Consider the following 16,833-nt stretch of genomic DNA (forward strand, 5'->3'; position numbering starts at 1 on the left):
GTCCGGTCAGAGGTGGACAGTAACTAAGTACATTTACTCAAGTACTTACTTAAGTACAATTCTGAAGTTCTACTACTATGAATATTTATTTTTTGCTACTTTATTCTTCCATTCCACTACATTTCAGTGGGACATATTGCACTTTTTGTTTCTCTAAATGTATTTGGCAGCTTTAGTTATTAGTTCCTTTTAAGATGACAAGATGATTTTGCACAGTGGATGATATAACACGTTGTTAAAATGCAACACATTGTTAAAGGTTAAGACAGTCTCTTATTAATCAGATTTATTTGGTGTCCCTGTTTATAAAACTGTTCATAAAGTAGTTCAAACTAGCTCCGCCTGCAGCAGCTATTAAAGTGGCATTACTGACACTGATGCTTTAGTATTAATCATCTAATCATGTCACATATAATGAGTCAGATGGGCCAAATCTGTACTTTTACTTAATACTTTAACTGCATTTCGCTGCTAATGGTGTTATATGTAATCTTTCATGCAGTAATTTTACTTGTAATTCAGTATTTTTGCTGTATTGGTACTTTTAATTAATTGAAGGATCTGAATTCTTCTTCCACGACTGACAGCTGTACATTGTGCACTGTTTTTTTTACAACATGATGACATTACAGTAAATAAGACTAGCAATAGTAAACAAGCTGAATAATCAAATGGTCGTCAAGGTTAGTCATTGTTCCTCACTTTCACACTCAACATTATTATCTTCTTTTTTTCTTCCAGGTGCCTAAGCTGAGGACGGACAAGAATTGGAAAAGAAGAGAAGACGAGGTTTGCAGTCAACTTCAAATATCACCACCAGGATATCAAGGAGACAGACCCAAAACTTGACTCTAAACACAGTCCCTTTAAGTGAGCCCAGGCGAACATTAAACCGAAGTGTTCAACAGTGACTGCCTCATCCATCAGCATGATCTTCAGTAACTTGCACTCTTCAGAGAGGGCACAGCATTAACAGATTTTCCTGTTATCATCTTGGATCATACTGGAATATTGGAATTCAGATCCAGCTTTGGATGTATGTCCATTTCCAACCTGGAAGTAATCAGCTTTCTGAACTTTTCAGTACCCCTTGTTTTTTTAACAACAATATTCCCTGATGATCACAAGGGAATATGTCACTCTGTTTCTGGTGGGCTCTTGTTTCCTGTTGGACTACAGCTCCCAAATCCCTGTGCAGACTCAGCTGCAGAGCAGAACTAAGGGTGCAGTGATGCTGGCCAGGAGGGCAACTGAAAATAAGAGTGTGAGGGTGTCTTTTGGGGAAGTGGCATCATTAGAGGGCAGGACGAGGCCACGGAGGCACGGGAGGTCGAGGGTCCAGCGTATTAAAAGAGGATGGGTGTGGAACCAGTTCTTCGTCCTGGAGGAGTACATGGGCTCTGAACCACAATATGTTGGAAAGGTAGGTGAATATTTGTCAAGTCTGTGCTTGTAAAGTGTATTGAATTTACCAGCTTTTGACCCAGATTGAGTTTTAGTTTGAGTTACTTTGAAGTTGTCACAGCTTTCTACAATATCTGCCATAGTGTAATACACTTAAAACATTTTACAACTTTAAAACACATTTAATCCCAATAACAGGCTGGAAGCGGTGAGTTGGTTTCAACAGGTGGTTATTGCAGCAGCCACATGAGAAAAAAAAACAGGGTTCTTGCTGCGATGGTTCTGTGTAACTGACAGATTTACTGCCAGAATCCTGGTACATAAGGCAGCATTAAACACAGGGGACAGTCCAGCTGTGGCAGGTGCCACGGCTGAATGAATGTATGGAAAATACTGTCTAAATCTTCCACAGTGTTATGTTACTAGAGTACAGTCTTAGCTCAGGTGGAGCACAGATGTCGCACTTGCATTTGCTGATTGGCATCAGTTGCTTCTTTCATGCACAGTCATTCAATCGTTTTCATGCGTTTGCTCAGAGCGGGCATTATAAGCAGGCTCGTCTCACTGCCGATGCTTCCCACCCCATCCTCCTCCTTATGTGCTGTACTTTTGGTGTTGTTAATTTAACTCCGACCTAATGTTCATGCTGTTAATGGGTGGAGGTGGAGATTAGCTCCACCAGCAGAGTCCTGAATCCATAACTGGTTTCTCAATTGTGGGGTGATTTAAATCCCCATTTGCTTTCCTGCCTCTCTGGTAGTTTGTAGAGTAGTCCAGCAATTTAGTATTGCAATTCCATAAAGGTGGGATTCTCACAAGAGACAGATGATGAAATGAATGGTCAGATTCTCATTATATAACAGCATCCTTTTGTTCAACCCTCCATGTCTGGTAATAACCCATGTGTTTCAAAGCTTTTGTTTGCCCGCAGTTTATAAATGTAGCTTTTTGTAAAAAAAAAAAATGAAAAAGTGTATTATTATCACTGAGCAGTGACCCTAACCCCAGAGGATGTCACCAGGGTTATTAGCCCTATCTCAGGCTAGACAAAGCTCCTCCAGAGACACAGAGGACATTTTACCTGTGTTTTCACTGATTAATTATGGCTGTTTTCAGCTTGTGTTCATCTAGATTAGCGTTTGAAAATTTGCTTTTCTTAAATCAGCATTACGTCATGGATATCATATAATCTAATGTCCTGAATTTTGTTTCACTTTTTTTCTCCTGTTGGTTCCATAATTATTGATTTGTAGTCAGAAAAGCACCGTGACTGGCAGTGATGGCAGCAGACCAGTGCAGCTCTGTTTGCAAACCTTTTTAACCTCACTTTATCTTTGACAGTGGTGTTTCTGGGGTGAGGGCTCATGCCGAGGAGGCGAGTTCTGAAGCCTCTTGCTCCTCTTTGTTGTTTGAGTCTCTGGTCTCTGAAGGCTCCTCCTGATGATGCTTAATTGAAGGTAGCATCCGAGGGGAGCAACTGAGCATGTGGAGCTAATGAAAAGAGCCAAAAGGGACCCGCTCAGGGCAACCTTTAGACAACATAGTACATCCACAATGACAGTAACATCTAACTAAAATAGTGAGTTGAGTTTGCATCGCCAGGTTCTTCAGTAATATCTGCTGTATGAAGCCACAGCATGCATTGGGATACCAGCAATTCACATCAGCAATGGCACTAAGGGTTCTGACTCACTTGACTTGACAGTGGACTGAACTTAATGCTGGAAAGCGGAGAGCACAGTGGAACACCTGGAGCACCTTAGGTATCTTCTGAAGTCTTTCAATATGATGGTAAAAACAGTTCTAGATCAGTTTACTTCGCTTCTCTCATTGAAAACAATAAGTTCAACCCTCGACTGCCGTTCAGCATTGTGGAAATTTTAAATAGGGGGACTTAAAGCAAAGTGGAACCAGCATGTTGTAACCGTGTATTCATAGACTCATAAGTGTATCCGATCCATTCGCCTCCACAGTGAAACTTGCAACAGCACAACTTTCACTTGTCAACGCAGTAATTCCATTAGACATCAAAGTTTAATTCAGTTCACCTTTGGCCACAAAACCTGGTGGAGAAGTAGAGCAGTGTGCACTACTACAGCTTCTGCAGCTGCTCAGGACAGTGCAGGCAGAATGGCTCCACAGTATAATACTGTAAGTGTAATATACACTTCCTGTGCACTTTATTAGGAACATCTGTACACCTGCTAATTCATGCAGTTATCCAATCAGCCAATCATGTGGCAGCAGTGCAAATCACGAAATAAAATCACTCAGATACAGATCAGGAGCTTCAGTTCATGTTCACATCAAACATCAGAATGGAGATAAAATGTGATCTCAGTGACTTTGATCGTGGTGTGATTGTTGGTATCAGATGGGCTGTTTGAGTGTTTCTGAAGCTGCTGATCTCCTGGGATTTTCACACACAACAGTCTCTGGAGTTTAACTCAGAATGGAGCCAGAAACAAAAACCATCCAGTGAAGCAGCAGCTCGGAAACACCTTGTTGATGAGAGAGGTCAGAGGTCAGACTGATTGGAGCTAACAGAAAAGCTACACTAACTGTCCATCCTTGAGGTGGATGGGCTACAGCAGCAGAGACCACATCGGGTTCCAATCCTGTCAGCCAAGAACAGAGATCTGAGGCTGCAGTGGACACAGGTTCACCAACACTGGACAGATGAAGACTGGAAAAACGTAGCCTGGTCTGATGGATCAGGATTTCTGCTGAGGCTGCAGATGGTAGGGTCAGAATTTGGCATCAGCAGCATGAATCCATGGACCCAACCTGCCTTGTGTCCACAGTCCAGGCTGGTGGCGGTGGTGTGATGGTGTGGGGAATATTTTCTTGGTTCACTTTGGGCCTTAATACCAATCAGTCATGGTCTGAATGTCTCAGTCTGTCTGAGTATTGTTGCTGACCATGTTCATCCCTTCATGGCCACAGTTCACCATCTTCTAATGGCTACTTCCAGCAGGATAATGCTCCATGTCACAAAGCTAAAGACTCAAACTGGTTTCAGTGTGTCACTGGACAGTGAGTTCAGTGAACTTTAGTAGTACACTGAACTCTTGCTAGGAATGTAGACATGACTTTGAGTAAGTAGAGAAATAAATTTAAAATCTGGGCATTTTCTGGGTTTTAGCAGAAACCAGTTCCAGTACAGTGTGGGTTATCTTGGTGAAGTCCTGAATTGTTTGTCCACACAAGATCCAAATGATATTTCTGGAAGTATTTGGAGGAGCTCAGGATGGGAGTGTGGATACTAGCAGCTCTCCACCAGACTGCCTACCATTGTCGACTAGCAGCAGCAGCAGCAGCTTTTTCTTTGCAGGAAGCCTGAGACCTCCAGCTGGCAAACACAGAGAGGGAGAGAGTTTATGTGCGTGTGTGAGAGAGCGGTAAAGAGAGGATCAGACGCAAGGAAAGACCAGGATTTCTGTTGGCAAATCAGATAACCTGGATTTCTGTCAAAACATGTCCACATCAGGTGCTCAGGAAAAAAAAACAAAGAAATGCACGATAAGCTGATTGTGATCTGGAGAAACCTGGTCCCTTGGTCTTTGTTTGTGGATAACAAAGTTAACTTGATTTCATTATGGGTTATTTAATATAAGTTTCAGATCAGACTTAAAGTCCAGCTGTTGCTGCCAAAACCTGCAGCTGCACAGGCTTATTTAGTTAGCTGGATCCTGATCCAAGGAACCAAGTCTTTCCAAGATGAACCCCTTACGAACTGGTTGTCAGATAATAATGACTGTGGCGCAGACACAGAAATGTTCTTATAATTATGAATTAAGATAAGAAAATAGTTAAGTTGGATAAATCATTCTGTCAATTTAGTGTAATTATCCCAATTTAAAATCCTACACATGCTACACAGTCAAATAAAATCAGTACACATAAATAGGCTCTTCCACTTCGTTCTGAATATTGGTACTTTTCACTTAGGCACTAAAAGCAAAGTGAGGATGTTTTTAAAAAGAAGGCATTAAATATTTTTTTTATCATAAGTGCAATAAACAGGAAGGACTTAAATCAGTATATGCTGTGACCAGTTCTCTCAGGTACACTTGCACACACATTTTCAAGATACTTGGCCGGTGGTAGTTCCAGCATCTTGGATAACCTGCCACAGTTCTTCTGTAAATTGCTTCTGTCTGTTCATGTAATCTCAGACTGACGTGATGATGTTGAGATCAGGGCTCTGTGGGGACCAGGCCATCTGCTGCAGGACTTGTCTTGTGTCTGGAGATAGTTCTTTATGACTCTGGCTGTGTCTGGGCTCATTGTCATGCTGAATTTGGGACAGTCTCTTTCTTTTTATATATATATATATATTTTTTAACTGCCCCTGCAGTGAAAAAAAAGACAAGAAAGAAAAGAAAATGACTTCACACGATAACTTAAACCAAGATTAAGAAATGAAACCTGTAACTGTACTGAAAGAAGCTCATTAGCCGGATTTGGAGTTAACAGGATCATTTTTGCCTGACATCTCCTTTGCCAGGATTAGTGTAAGGTCCTGGTTAAGGTGTGAGTTTGACTCCATGTTAAAAAGGTCAAATAATATCATGGTTTTCTTGGTGCTATCGCTGAGGTTACAACAGGAGAGTGTGGACACTAGAGAGGCGTAAATACAACTACAAACCAGTCTAGTCTTGTTCTTATTCTTTTATTTAAGCTACTAGAATGATAATGCATTCAGTCATCATGGCAGATGTATGACAAAAGGGAATCTCGGAGGTTATGACAATTGTGAGCACTGTACTAAACACAAAGAATAGCAGTACATGAATCTTTCAAAGTCTGGACTGACTGATCAACATTTCCATCCTTATGTATGTTGCATCTGTGGAGCTGCCAACATATTTGGACCCTGGCAACTACAACTGTGAACAGCATTTCCCATGCGTGTTTGCATGATTAAACACACGTGTTCTTATTTGATGTCATTATTAGCTCTACGGTTTCCTTCTGTCAAGCATTTGCCCTGATAAAGGTCTGAGTGTTCAGAGCCTCAAAGATTTGATGTCTTTGTCCTTCTGCCAGCTTAGTCCTGCTGATGTTGTGTGTTGTTAGTGCAGTGATCTCTTCAGAAGGATTCTGCTTTCTCATTAGGAAAATGAACGACGATATCTTTTATCATGAAATGGTTTCTGAATAATATTGTTGACAGAGAAGCCGTTTTCAGCTGTTAGCTCTTCAAAAAATGAAGAAAAGGACGTTTTCAGGGCATATGGTCATACTTAAGTGGAAGTGCAGCAGAAGGCTGGGACTAATTGAGAGACAGACTAATTAGAAAAAACCACTTAGGCTGTCTGTGATCCAATGTGACCACTCAGCAACAGGTCACTTTCTGCAGTGCTCTCACAATCAGCAAAGGTCTGAAGGGTACGGTGCTGGACTGTGTTCTTTGTTCTCTGTTCTTGATTATTATTATTATTATTTTGTTGTTGTTTTTTTTTACCTATAACATTTAGAGCCATTTTGCTGTTGCATTAGTGATACGATGTTTGTGTGTCATGGACTGACAGACAGCTTGTCATTGCACTTGTTGTGATTGGACAAGAGTAAATGCAGACCCAAAAAATGAAGCACAGGCAGCTCTGTGTACCTTTGCAGTCTGCAACACGTCACACACTGTACACAACACTCAAACACATGAAAATATATCCTCACATATTGTAGTAAGTGGCATTTGGTCTCGGGCCCCTAGGTTAACTTCTCAGGTGAACTAGAACCATAAACTGGGATCACTACCAACACACAAACCAAGAAATGCAAATATGGGATCTTCAGGCTGATGAGTGTGCATGACTTTTGCACAACTGACTGGTTTGCTTAAGGATACATGTGTGGTAGACGGGAATGGAGAGAGAGTACTCTTACAGGCAAACTTCTCTGAGCTTTGTAGTCCTTTGTTGGTCCAACTATAGACAGTGGGGAGAACACGTGCAAGAGTTGAAGAGGCAATCAGCCTGAATAAGCCAGGCTCTACTTATGCCCAGCCAGAGAGGACTTGTGCCCAGGGGCTCCTGATTAATCTGCTGTTGGTGCTAATAGCAGGGTCACAGCTTTATTATCACAGGAGGAGGCAGGGCTGTTTAGAAGGAGGGGGGCAGAAGGAATCAGACGACCTTATGACACTTGGAGTCTCAGTCAGAGCTTTGAGTGCTAAAACCTCTGGTTGGATCTGTGCAGGCAGGCGACTTTAGAGGCTTGAGGCAGAGCAGGAGTCCTGCTAGGATCAAAGTAGGTTCAGCCAAACACAAGCATGTCTCATCAGATACCATTTACCTCTAACAGGCATACAGGCCACACAAATAAAGGAACATCTCTTATTGAGGCCTCTGCTGCACTACTTGTCCTGAAAACACCATAATTCCCAGCAACACCATGAACTGCATCAAGCACAGATTGTGAGGCCACATGCTGGGCTGAAACAGTGGATAAAGACGTTATCTAAAGGTCGAGGGGCTGTTGTGGCTAAGTTTCTGACCTCCCATCTTTTAAAGACATATTAAGAGAAAGGGGAACCAAGGTGAACTAATGTTCACCTTGGTTGTTATATTTAAACCTAATTCCAAAGTGCATGATGGGATATTTTGCGCACAGGAGATTCTTTGCAAACGTCTAAATTATATTTTGTAGAAAAAATGTTATCATGCAGGGCAAAAGTCATGTTTTTGCAAACGAAAAGCAGTGCAATGAGTCATTAATTACAAAAATAATAAAGAATTGATAATAAGAATTAAAAATAATAAGAATTGAAGAATTCAAAACTACACTTAATAGCCTGCTTTCATTATCAGATCCCTCCATGAATGGTGAGAACACAACAGGAGAGAAAAGATACCTGTCACCGATCTCTCTGACATGTGGCTCAGGTAGCCGGTTGGTTCCTCATCATGGATGATGGACTCCTGCTGTCCATTTGGTTGCCCTGGTTTCGGTCACAAATAAACACACCCACACGCAAACATTGTTTTCACATTTGTCAGACCCATACATTCCCATTTTCTGAAGACAGAAAAAGAAATTGTTCAGCAGTAAAACACACAATCTGCTTGTTTACCCACACTGTGTGACATTTCCTGATTTTATATTCACAAAATTCAGAAATAACATTTGGACTGTGCCACTGTTTTATTCCACAAACGTAAGCATGCGGATACTGACTTTCTAATACTGAGGAAAACCTACAGAAAATTGTCAGGAAGCTGTGCATCTTTATCATCATCATCACCATCAGCTGCAGACTGTTTAAATAAATCAGTTACCTTTGGGGCATCAGTCAGCAAAACCTTTCTCTATTTTTTGGACAACCTTCTCTGCACTGCCGGCCCTAAGTTTTCTTCCTTTACATGTTTGAGCAAAAAGTGCTGGACAATTTAAATGAATACTAGATAAACTTCCCAAGTGTTAGATTCTTTCAGTTGTCATGGCAACTGCTACCTGTTGCACCAGTCGTGTCACTTTAGCTAAGGTCAGCTATTGAATACCTGTTTATAGGTTTGACCCTGTTTGATGTTTGCTATTATAAACAGAAGTTCACAATGAGGATCTCTGTCTCACATTTCGTCAGTGTGTGATAACGTGCCACAGTTGTAGCCAATCAGAAAACTGGAGTAGATTGTTACTGATTGGCTGTTTGTCTCCTGTCCGTCTGCTGGTAGGATTATCGGTTACTCAGGAAGGAAGCACTGGCTGAATGGTAACCAGGCACACCACAGCTCCATGTAAATGGTTTAATCAGTTTGGGTTACATACGTAGCATTTCAGACTGCCACTGCTTTCCGCTCATTTGTGTTCGGCTTGAAAATCGCAAACTTAAAGGATAAAGCTGGCAGTATTATATTTTTTTGTGCTTGTCAACAAATCTTGTAAAAAGAGCAAAACCAACAACTTGTTGTTTGTCTCTCAATACTTTGTCACCAGTATGTCACCCAGTGTGGCCCACTGATGTGTTTTTAATAGTCTGTTGACAACACTGGAGCTCTGTGGTACAGAGGAATGAGATAAATCAGGCTTTGGAGACCCACGCCGTACTTTTTGGTTTGGGTTATGTCATGGGATTCAATTAAGGTTCAATGTGTTGTTCATTCTGAGTTGTTTTTTTCTGTCCACCACAGTTGTAAGGAGTGGTTATCTGAGTTAGCGTAGCCTTTCTTTTACTGTTTTGAATTACGGGCAGGTGAAATCTCTCAGGACAGAAGTGAGAAGAATGAAGAATGGAGTGTGGCGAAGGAGTGAGGAAGGGTGTGGAGTAAAATGTAAAACTCACAGAGTTGTTCTTCCGCTACATAAACACCTCTGCAGGAAAGGTTGCTTTACTCTGGGCAGAACAGATTCACTCCACCGTGACAGGATACACACTGCGGAAAAGTCATGTGCCATCCTCACACACACGCTGACACCCAGATGAATACATATCCTGGGTATAGGTTGAGGTGGAAGCTCCCTGGATTTCTCTCTTCACTGGTCATCTGTGACAAATACGCTTGTATTTTCCAGAGTGCAAGCCCAGCAGAACTCTGTGTGTGTGTGTGTGTGTGTGTGTGTGTGTGTGTTTTCAAGTGTGCATACACTGTGTTCTTTTGCTAGTGTGCAGATTTCTTAAGTCACTGTTGGTGACAAGATAAGGCCTTAGTTCTGCACTTCTTCGAAAGGTTTAAAGCAAATGTTACTGTGTTTTTTCGTTGCTGGGCGTCACCGATCAATAAGCCTGTTCAGACGGATGTTTTCAGATTGCCAAGTCTTATTGGTTAAACCTAAGCTATACTGAATACAGGGCTATTCAAAGTGACCAAAGGTTTTAGATGGTATGATTTTAAAAAGAAAACTAAAAAGGCATCAACCCACAGCCAGTTTGATCAGGCCTCATATTCATGTTCCTACTTGATTTGTTTAAAGCGATTAAACAAAGTGGTCAGGAGCGATGCATTTCAGGTGGGAATGTGATCTTATCTCAGCCTGAGCAAACTACAAGATAAAAGCTCCTGCAGCCAGGGGGTGCTCTGCATGCTGGGATACAAAATGAACAAAATCATGAGTTATTAGTGGCCAGCCAGAGAATGAAGTGAGGTCTGACCTGCACTTTTTTCAGCACTCTCATCCTGTGTTTAGTTTCTCACTGCCACCGCAGACACATTTAACCAGTGAGTAGAGTGATGGGGCTTGTCATGTGGGTTTTTAAGCACCTGTTTTGAATGTTATCACCCCGTTAAATGGCCGTCAGCAGCTGACATCATTCCCTGTAATTATGTTTCAGAAGACACTAACCCCACCTTTAACCCGAACCATGAGTATTTACCTTCTCTAAATCTGGTGGGTTCTTTGTTTGTCATTGTAACCATAGCGACAAAGGTCCAGCACATGATAATGGCCAGTGAGCTGACTGAGCAATGGAGTAGAGCCCTCCTAACCCACGTCTATGCTTCTAATAGCAGCTGATAACATCCATTTCATGAGGTGATACATTTTGAAGCAGGTGCTTTTAAAGATGCATTTTGGTTCGCTTGATTTTTTTTTTTTCTGTGAAACCAAACCAAACCAAAGGAAATCACATCAAATTTACCAACTCATCCATTGATTCAAGCCAGAGTGAGAAATCGATAGGTTGCCTTCCGATGCCTTTAGTGTACCAATATGGCAGAAAGTCAGGGCTAATCTGTTGTGTTTGATTTATCCTCCTCCACCCTCTATGATTTCACACCTAGACTGTTTGTTGGGGTTCAAACAAACTCTGCTGTATTTGACCATTTGTTTTGATTTGATTAGACTGATTTGGAAGCTGTCGGTTGACCTGTGGGCCGAGCAACCAGACCAAGGCTGCTTGAAAACAAATGCCTCAGCCCACTTCCAAGTGGTGTATGGTGTGAAAGAAAGTCAGACCAACTACAGAAGTGCGTGAGAGTAGACATGTTCTTTTAGCATGAATTCAAAAGATAAACTACTGTTAAATTTACCCAATCCATCAGCTGATTGCAGTTTAAGGAAGTGAGAACTTAGGTCTGACCTGGACTTTCTTGTGTATGTGATATTTATGTATGTGATATTTATACTTATGCAGAAACATATCATTCGGTAAGATGTATGAAATCTGGTGTTTTTATCACTCTCATTTCTGTTTATTCCGCTCTGTTGATTGTTGGCTGGCCTTATATGTGTCTTGGCTATGTCTGCTGTGAGTACAAAACTGTAGAACAGACAAATCATACTGTCTGAATCTTCCAGCCATCTGTGGCTCCACATTTACCTTCACTTATTGAAATGAATTGGGTCGACAAAATAATAGAAACACCTGCTAGTATAATGCAGTGCAATACAACAGTACTACAAACTGCAGTCTCAAAAATGATCATGCAGTTGAATCGCCACCTCTGTAAAACAATTTCAGCAAAAAACTGAACACTATAACCTTCATGATGTGAGGATTTAATGCAGGGCTTTTGTGTAAGACTGCATTGATTTTGGCTAGGTGTACTTAACAGATTGGCAACTAAGTGTTCATTTACACTTACATGTATTCATTTGGACGAGACTTTTTTCCAAATTGATCTACAGATTATGCGCAATCCTTTTTCTTTCAGAACAGAGTTGCACAAAGTAACCTTTTTGTCAGCCTTGTTGAGAACGTGGTCGTCTTGTTTAATTAAGCTTTATTGAAACTGTCACTTGACAAAACCGACCAAACTACAAAACGAAGTTGATGGCACAGGTGTGCTCTTCTTCTTATTTGGACCACAAATCACCCCCCACTGTATCGGAGTGTGTAGATACGCAAGTGTACTCAGGCACAGAACAACATTACTAATGTGAAAGCTGAGCGGCGGAGGGGAGTGGAGAGGGCGACCAACTGTACTCAGACATGGTTCAAAGCAATTTGTAGCCAATATGAAAATGCCCTAAAGCCTGCTGTGTTTTGATTGATGTTAGCATGCATGCTGATCCTTTCCTCATCTCTCACTTTATTTTTTTATCCCTCTTTTATTTAAAATGATGCATACTGGACAACCTGTGTAAACATACAGCATAAAACAGAAATGCATTGGAAAATGATACCAACTTGTGAAAATTCATAGCATGTCTTCCGTTCGCTATCTTCATATTAAATATTCTCTTCATTACACTGCAGAGTGGGTTGGTTTGCTGCAGTCTGTATGCAGAACTTGCATGTTTGTTTGTTTGTCTGTCAGCCAGATGTGTGTGTGTGTGTGTGCGCATCTCTTGTGGCCTTTTGGGGCAGAGACATATCACCTCGTGGCCCTTATTACATATGTCTGCCTGACCTTTGCTTTGACACTTCCATCTGTCACTGTAAGGCATGACTGCTAAACAACATGACCACTCTGGAGCACATTGTGAAGTCATCAGGATTCATCAGGAGCAGGCACGACTCTTTACAGTCCAGTTTGTGAGAGGGAGAAACATGTAGCTGTTTAAAGTCAAATAAATGTGATTTCAGTTTGAAGTGGTCCTGCACTGATTCTCATCCTGTACTGATTATCATCCTCATCCTATACTATTATACCCAATCAGATGTCAGGATAGAATTCATCAATCAGGGGTAATTGACACATTTGTAAACATATTGATTTCTTTACTCCATTTATTCAATTAAATACTTGAAAATCAGAACTAAACTATGAAACCATTCCATATTAGCCTCTTGATCAGTGGTGTCATCCTTTATTATGTCTGAAATGAAGAATAGACTGCTATAACAGAGTGATTAAAGCGGAGGATAAAGTGATGTAAGGTGGTGTAAGGATGATGTTTGACGGAATCATGATTAGTTTAGCATCAGAGCTGCTATCTGATGTGTAGAGTTGATAGTATGATTTATTAATACCACGATGCATTGCACTCAGGGTCAAATACTGGAAGCAGTGCTGGGTTTGTCTGCATGTTTATCAAGCTGATAGGAAACATGTTAGCAATCACACAGCATTAATGGCATTCAGTTAGAGTTTTATGTGTCCTCCTGATGAATGTAAGTCCAATATCCACCCTCCTTTCACCTATAGTTTGGTCTCCACCAGCTCCTGAGGAAAAAAGGCCTAGCTTTTCAGATGCTAAATATCCTCTCAAGCTAGTTGCTGTCTGTTGGCTTATTTTAATTTTTTTTTTTTTTTTTTGCTGTGCAGATAGTGTGCAGTGCATTTATCAGGTCTTTGCTACCAAAGTAAATTTAGTTGATGACTGCTTATTGCTGTCATCAACCAACGTACCAAAGTATGGTAATAATTCTCAGTGACTTTATGAACAGAACTTTTCATCTTTCATATTATATGTAGTCATTTCATTCATTGAGAGGAACATCATTATATTCAGTGTAATGTCTTGTTTTTTTCCCTTTTTATAAGAAAATCTCCTCTGTGAATTTTGTGTATACTGATTTGGCATCGCACTTTCATGAAGCTGGTAGACTAATAAAACAGATTTTTTTTTTAAAAAAGAAGCAGCTTATGCTGTTTTTTAGTCCCTGATGTGGGTCTTGCTGGATTCTACATTTCCCATAATGCAGCCAATGAAATCTTTCAAACTCCAAACCTACAGAAAGTCTGTAATGCAGACATTTTGTGATAGATTTGTAGTCTCCAGGCTCAGGCTGAGATGTGTCATCATCGGCGCTCAGCTTTACTGTTCATCCTCTATCTTGGAAGGTTGAGAGAACTGTCTCAGCTCAAGGTCCAAAAGGTGTTTATTCTGGAGCTTTTGACTGTTTCAGATGATCCTCATCAGCTGATGCACAGTATTCCTACTGACTTTGATAGCTTTCCACAGTTGAAAAATCCTGTCTCAGAGTGTTTCCAGTGAATTGTAAAGGTTCAATCTTTCGATAGTTCTGAGCTTCTAAACACCTCTTACTCATCCGTTTTGACTCAGAGGTTGAGCTTGAAAAGCCTGCCCTCAGCTGCATAGGTGTTTTTGAACCAGATCACCACCGCTCACCTGTGTGCTGCAGGGATATAGATATAGAGCACACTGATTTCATGTCTGAGACAGTAGCAGTGTTGGTGAAAGGATAGTCCTCCTTGCAATTACCAAACTCTGCAACTCACTAACTGGCTTACTAACACTGCTTCATTTGACTGCTGAAGGAAGATGCAGAGGTCAAAGAGAAGATCTTGGCCATGTTTTCCAATAATGATCAATCTTAGAAGCTACGGGCATTTCTATGAACTGTCTTAAATATTTACATATTTAGCTGTTTGTAAGACAAGCTATATATCACATCCATCACAGAATGTAAATGTAAAGTAATGCTCAGTCAACAGTCTATAGTTTTCAGTTCGTGACATTTTATGTTATCTGTTAAGGTGCTGGACATCCCTTTAAAGGTAGCGTTATGCTTTCCACATCCAGGAGTACACGAGGGTCGAGTGACGTAAATTTTGTCATTCGAAGGCGTACACGTGACCCTGTGCGGACATCCCTGTACCCATCATCCTGCTGTGTCTGTGCAGAGTGGTCGGCACTGAAGACTCTAGAACCCAGCCCTGATCTGGAAACGCCTGTTTTCCCTGCACTTGGCAAATGTCTGACGCTGACCTGGCTGCAGTAAAAACCGTTTGATCCATAACACATGTGTTGTCAGACCTCACTGCCCGGTGTCCCAGGCATATGCTTTCCCATTTCAAATGTATATTGAACCATTAACATTTCAGAAGCTATGCGCTAATGTTAGACTGTGTCACTTTGATTTCACAGCAGTTCTTCCGTGCACTGACCTCACACAGAGGACTGTGTAATGTTCAGCTCCTTATATGGTGTGTTGGACCTGCCGTTAGTCTTCCTCTGGTCCTTATTAACTTTCACTTCAACATTTCAGCTCCACTGTATCAGTCATTAAATTACATCAGTATTCAGGTCCATTCACATTAGTATTTGGAGCCTACTGGGTCTTGGTCAGTTAGTTGTTAACTTTCACAACAGTGTTTGGCCCCCTGTTGGAGGAATATAATGAATACACTGTTGGGGAGCATCTTCTCACTTTAAAAACTCACGTGTTCAGATAAAGTTCTTTTGTGGATATAAAGGTTTACTGTATATAATTAATTACTTCCACAGTATAAAAAATCCTGTTGTTTAGTCTACATATTGTGTTGTGTAATCTAGAAACTGTATTGTGTAGTTGAGATGGTATTACTTAGTCCAGTGTGTAGCTGTGTAGGAGCTGGGTAAAATGTTAGTGTAAATATAAAATCATGGCCTCTTTGGTTATAATACATTGATAATCATCTAAGATATGAAGGAACAAACCTGCTCGTCTGCGAGAATTTCTCTTTGATCCAGAACCTTTCAGATTTTGACACTCTGACTGACCTTCAGCGTTTTACATTCGCCTGATGACTGAACATCAGTTAGTTCAAGTTGAAATCTTGCAAACTCGCCGTACAAACTTCTTTTTTACAAACCTCCTCGCCTCAGCGGGTGCAGCTGAAGTTTTCACTTCAGGAGGCAAAGTTGGTTTTCATCACCTACAATAAACCCACCATTGCTCCAGTTTCCACTTGAGCAGTGAAAGAAGTTAGGCGGTGAAGGGATTATTGGAAGTTGCTCTGGACAAAACAAATGTGATTGCAATTGAATGTAATTATATGTTGATGTTATTCAGCGGACTGAAGGCATAGCGGCTGCTTCGTTGTGGACAGGACAAAACTTGAATGTTTGCCATGCATACTACTTAATACTTGTGGTTTTCTTTTCATTTCTACATCAAATCAACTCATAGAATCTGAAATCAGTGTAAAAAAAAAAAACATTACCAGCAGTACAACATTCACACTGATTAAGCACTGGCCGATTTGCATGCTGGAGCATGGTTGCACTAATAAATCATGTAATTAGAGTGCTGCTCTGCTGATGATTTTTGAGGATTCAGTTCCCAGTTAGGCATACTGGAGAAGAGTACACTGATTTATTATGATGTCTAGCATGTAATGAAGTTATTATTATTATAATAAGACCACATATTGATGAGGTAGGGTCTCTGTAAGACAGAGCATGTGTTTATTATGCTGCTAGACTGTGGACATGTAGAGTTTGTAGGACTCTACATGTTTGTTTATCTAATCACTCCTAAAAACTGAAGTACAGCGGCCTGCGTGCTGAACGTTGTGTGTTTCTACAGCAGTAATGCTGTTGGGCAAATTCACTCAACTTACATCGAAGCCCAGCACCCAGCAGGCTTAAAGAGGCACTCCACTTTCACATGTCAGAGTCAGTTCAGTAGCCACGAGGAGCTCTGCTCCGCCTGTGAAAGTAGTTGTATAATGTCTTGGGAGTTTTGAGAAAATAACCTTGATGAGGTTCAGTGTCATCAGTGTTATTTCAGCTTGGGCTTGGACACATTTTTACTCACTGGTTCTTACTTAAGTATTTACAAAAATACTTCGCTCTGATATGGCCCATAGGAGC

At 40.9% G+C, this 16,833-nt stretch overlaps 1 pseudogene; it reads left to right on the forward strand.

Moving 5' to 3' along the window:
- Nucleotides 1-1,038: 1,038 nt before the first annotated feature.
- Nucleotides 1,039-16,833, forward strand: part of LOC121192916 — a 54,585-nt pseudogene continuing 38,790 nt past the window's right edge.

Source organism: Toxotes jaculatrix, chromosome 14, assembly GCF_017976425.1.
Source record: "Toxotes jaculatrix isolate fToxJac2 chromosome 14, fToxJac2.pri, whole genome shotgun sequence".
Taxonomy (NCBI): domain Eukaryota; kingdom Metazoa; phylum Chordata; class Actinopteri; family Toxotidae; genus Toxotes; species Toxotes jaculatrix.